We start from the raw sequence: 5,369 nt of genomic DNA, 5'->3' as shown, positions 1-5,369 counted from the left end.
GCCCCGTGCTACCGAACGCACGTGGCGACATTCTGACGTTGTCAGTCCTGGCCAGCTCCTGCCTTACGACTGGTCAGGGCCGCTAAAAGCTTTGTTTTAGTGGAAATACAAAATATAAGTGGCGCAAACTGTTTCAATTTTTATGAAAGTATTTTGGATCAGAAAAGAAACAAATGCAGTTTATAAAGTACAGAAACAAGCAATGACCCGTTGACATACCCACGACCAAGCAGTTGAAAAGGCGGCGCATACTAGAAACGGGTAGCGAGATCAGGCGCCGATGCACACGCCAAGTATTGGTGTGGAGTGGCGAGCATAAAACAGGGGCGGATCCAGAACTCCGTTTTGGGAAGGGAAAGTTTGTAAGGATGCTATTCTCCCATTCTTTCGTGTCCACCTATGTGAAATTGCCCTCCGAGAAGGGGGCAGGGAAGGGGGGGGGGTCGACTTTGCTTGGGGGGGGGGAGGGGGGCGGCCGCCCCCGTCGCCGCCCCCTTGGATCTGCCACTGGCATAGAAAGGTCCCGGATGAATACGGCGGCGCAGCGGTTGTGTGGGCCAGGGGATCCGACCAGTTCCAAGTGTCCTGAAGGCCCTCGGCAAGCAGGTTTGGCTTGCAATTCGGTCATTTGGAGGTTCGGCAGCACGAAGTGGCTCCCGTTCTGAACTGATCTTTACCCCGCGTGTGCTGTCGTTTTTGGCCAATCAGGTGTCATGTTGAATTAGCATTTAGTCGCGCAGAAAATGTAATGCGAGCCGCCCTGATCGCCCACTTCATCCAGCCTATCCAGCCTATGCTTTAGTGGCGCCCTCTCGAGTTGTCGACACGGAGTGCGGTAGCCGTGAGCGCTCGGTGAGATATCTACCCCTCCTCTAGTTCACGGCCAAGCAAGCCAGGACTAGGGACGTCATGAAGGAAGTTTTTTTTTGCTTGTTTTTGTAAGTTTAATTTGCCTATAACTTGCAAAAGAAAGCAAAATTTAAGAAAAGAAAAGTTTCATTAAGTTACTACGTTCAGTATGCTCAGGTTCGGTGTAAATTAAGAAACAGTCAAAACGTCGTCGCAGGGCACCCTTAAAGTGATGTGCTTTATGAATAACTGACGAGCTATACAGGTGAATACAACCGAGAAATTGCCCCCCAAATTCGGGTTCAGCATCCCATTTATGGCTGGAAATTATTATGAAAACACATGCTCACGCTTTGTTCCTAAAAAGATTCTACTATCTGTGGAAATTTAGTTCTTGGGGCACTCTTGTTATCATACACACTCAATCACGCTCAACTTGGTTGGGGAGGGCCACAACAAGGAAACTTGTGGTGGCTCGCTCCATAACCACACACTTTCTCTTCAGAGTGTCAGGACTGCATGCTGTTACTACCCTTGCTCGTTTGACCTCTCAAACAGCTGAGAAGGAAATTCTGATCTGATTGTCCCTGAAAGCAACACTCCGCACCAGCTCGAGCTTCTCGATAAGCACTAAGTACTGGGGCTGCTGTTGCGGAGGGCTCCCTTCAAACACGGCGAGTGCTTGCGAAATTCCAATAGAACCATCTTGTAGCTCAGCTACGCAGTTAACTCTCTTAGGCATGCAATAGCTCTCCAAGTGCCACAGAATCCCGCCACACTGAAAACGGTGGTAGTACATGACTTGTGGCGGCAGGACTCCCAGGTGACTCTCCAACACCACCTCCATCCTAATGTTGATGCCAGAGCAACTCTGACGTCGGTAAACAACTACGCCGCCAGGGAGCTTTACCCCACTCCTCCCCATGGTCTGCCGACCGACCGTCCTTTCAAAAAATTCCCTTCCTTCAGGCATATCTACCCTCTCTGCCCAGAGAACAAGGTTCTGCCACAAAATAAAAACTCTGGCAATCTGCTCAGCGACAGACTGTGTGCCTGCAAAGTAGTTGAGGAGTATGGCATTCCGCCCTTCAAATGGAAAGCAGGACGTCGCCCATAGCGGACCCCAAGCCTCCACAGAGTCTGTCAGGTGAAGGAGCTGGTGAACATTGTACGACACGTTGGTCTCGCCGTACAATGTCCCCATCTGCACCACAAACTTCTCTAGCAGAGCCCGTGCCTCTATAAGGTCACGCACTGAAATATCGTCTTTCAGCAACAGGTACAGTCGCCGGCCATATGAGCTCCCCCGGCCGAACGCCGACCGGATCAGCGAAAATCCCGCACGCGGCGCGTCGAGCGTAGCCGCGTTTTGGGAACTAGGCTATTAGGACCAAACCATTCCGTTATCAAAGGGGTGGACGCATAGCTTTTATCGGAATTTCAGGCTTTAGAAGTGTGAATCACGAAAACATGGCCGATTAGAAATGCCGTCTTCGGGTGTTGGCTCCAGGTGTTCGGAGATGATGGTATAACTGCTGATAAACTGGAGCTTGCTTTAGGCGTATATAAAGCAGCAGTGTGCGATCGATGCTTACAAATGTAAATACCCCATGTGTGATATGATATTAGGCATGACAACAATGTCCCCTCGGCAAGCGAGAAGGGGCCGACCAGGAAGCCATCTGCAAAGTCATCGTGTGGATAATTATCCTTGGCGAAGCAACAAGCTACTGAGTGCAGAACAATAGAGTCTCTTCGATAAAATGCGTTCATAAAAAGTGCCTGAATCTTTATTCTGCTTCGACACAAATCTTTTTTTTTTCTTTTTGTTATCTATAGCATATCCCTATAAATTCAAAAAATGATTTCAAAATCGCTTCTCATTGTATAGTCTAGGTTTAAGAAAGATTGTAAGAATGCTTGTGTGTAGGATTACTATTCGGGTAGGAAATATTTAAAATGACAAAACCGGTTTTGCAAATAAAAAAAGTAGCCTATAACACGTCAGAGATATTAATCAGCGAAAAATTTCGATAAACCGTCTGCGTTTACCTACAGCCGGAGGCGGGATTGTAATCGGCCATGCTTCAGATTGACATTACAAAACGCGGAATGCTATTAAACTTTCTGCGTCCACCCCTTTGATAATGGAATAGTTTGTTCCCAATAGCCCGGCTTCCAGAACGCGGCAAGGTTCGACGCGCCGCATGCGGGGTTTTCGCTGCTCCTCTCGGCGTTCGGCAGGGGGAGCTCGTATGGCCGGCGACTGTACATCCCATACGAAAGTAATGAGAAGTGTCTAAAAAGGTTGGTGGCAAAATGGGCTTCAACGCGATGTAACCATAGAAAAGCATCAGTGCCCGCAACTCCGACGCTTTCCAATAAGCTCTGTCTTCGAACATCCTTGGAGTGCGGGTAATCTCGGTCGGAGGGGAGAAGGCCAGAAGCAAACTGTTCAGTTGTGGCAACTTTGTTCCAATATACTACGGAAACTCGTGGTACTCACTCTCTAGCCACAGTTTGAGCAACTGACCCATAACACTCAGACATGCACAGTGTTGGTAGTCTGGGATAAAACCGTCTACCACATCAAAGCGAGGAAGGTTAATTGCAATGCAAGGGCCTTTCACTCCATTGGCGGGCACTGAAGAGGTTCCACTTGTTGCCTCTTTCAGATGCTTGACAGCTGTCCTGCTCTCTGGAGGAGCGTCCAAGTACACAAAAGTGGAACCAACTCGGTGGTAACACCAGCCGCAGCCATAAAAGCCGTTAAACTGTTTACAGTTCCGCACTGCAGAGCGAGCAATGGCGTCCACTGAGCATGCAGCTGCGAACACTCTTATGAGAACCGTTTTTCCATCTTTCACGCAGGAAAATCCTGTAGAAAGCTCTTGCAGTTTCTTCGTAAAGGGTGTCAGGAGAGTAGTCATGTTTGGCTTACAAAACCCAAACCACAGGGCGGGCATCAACATACTCTGTTTCCGCACTGCAGGGTCCAATTGAAGAATTTCGCACTGAACAGGCCAGATATCGAAGCTTGATTTCTCAAACACCCTGATCCCAGCTGTATTTTAAAGTAGGGAGATGTCATGAGTTGAGAAATCGGCCGAAAGTCTGGCATGTTCAATGCCATCCTTTACGTCTCCAATCGTGTTCCTAGCTCTGTTGCTTTGTGGGAGCCATTTTAGGTTTTGCTGTGCTAGGATCCGTTCAATTTGCTCCTTCAGAGGCATCACAAGAAAGAAAGGGCAAGACACCATATCTACATCCCGTTCACAGTTTTCGCAATGAGCCTGGCCCTCAGAAGTTGATTTACCTAAATTCCCTAGACAATCCATGCAATAAAAATGCTTCTCTGTACCAGGGACGTCAGCTCCTAAATTCTTCAGAAGAAGGTACTCTGATATTGGTGCACGACCGGGGGTTATAATGTTCTGCATATCCAAGAGATCTGCGATACCCTGATCGCCCACTTTGTGCCGAATCACATATGCCATAAGAAGGGCTGCAATTTGTTTATTTTCGTCAACGAAACCTTGGTTCTCAAAAACAAAATTAAATTCTCAATGATTAAACAGAAAACTTCTTGCTCTTACTGAATTTACACAAAATACACTAACATGAGAGGAAAAAATTGTGTGATTCATTAAAACTAAAATGTGCAAAATTTACATCTTTGTGGTGCCCAGTGTGCGATATACGAATCATCAGCATTTTGGATGCTAAAGGTGAGGCAATTTATTTCAAAGTAAGAAAGTCAAATTTTGATTAATACGACAATGAGTTGGCGATAACTGTCTGCCTGCATGGCACGGGCAGGCAACATTAAGAGCACAAGGTTACAAATATTTTATTCACGACTGCAAGGCAGAGTGATTGCAACATCCGAATTAATAATTTCACATGACTTGTAGTATTTGTAGGTTTGACGACTAGTATTAAAACTTTTATTTTGTTTTTATGGCTCTCTGGAGTATTCTTTGTTGCCAGTATGTAATAAGATGACCATAAGATAACATGACCCCTATTTATGCTACCGTCATGTCATATTTAACTGTATTCATTCCACAGAAAAACAATACCTAAAGTTAGTTTTCCATTACAATGATTCAAGATCAAGCACAGAAATTATAGGCGAGTGTGGTCACGAAAGACAAAGCTTATTTATGTATATTTAATTCAGTGCTCATTTAATAGTCAGATGCTTTTACAATTTTGTGCACTATTAGCCTTTAAACATCAATCCTATTGTTCTTTTGCTGAAACCCTTGCTTGCTGGACCTATAAACTATTGACCGGAATGCTCTGTTCAAAGTTGCTCTCCAGTTCGCGTTAGACTTAACATAGCATTTACCAGCTTCTAAACAACCAGGGATATGTTCTGCCTCTGCTCTCATGCACAAAAGGTGCACATGACCAAGTAATAATCAGCAGCTTCATGCCCTTCCAGCCTCAGCTAAGACTACCCTCCTGACTGCAATTAGCCAACTCCACCTTTCGACACGGTTGTATGATGCACT

The 5,369-nt window shown here is 46.2% G+C and overlaps 1 pseudogene; it reads right to left on the bottom strand.

The window, feature by feature from the left end:
* Positions 1–1,270: 1,270 nt before the first annotated feature.
* LOC115329244 lies at positions 1,271–3,779 on the bottom strand (annotated as a pseudogene).
* Positions 3,780–5,369: the final 1,590 nt, after the last annotated feature.

The sequence above is a fragment of the Ixodes scapularis genome, unplaced genomic scaffold (assembly GCF_016920785.2).
Source record: "Ixodes scapularis isolate PalLabHiFi unplaced genomic scaffold, ASM1692078v2 PGA_scaffold24__2_contigs__length_7659602, whole genome shotgun sequence".
NCBI classification, from domain to species: domain Eukaryota; kingdom Metazoa; phylum Arthropoda; class Arachnida; order Ixodida; family Ixodidae; genus Ixodes; species Ixodes scapularis.
The sequence above is the reverse complement of the archived record's forward strand: the minus strand, read 5'-3'. Positions and strand labels throughout refer to the sequence as shown.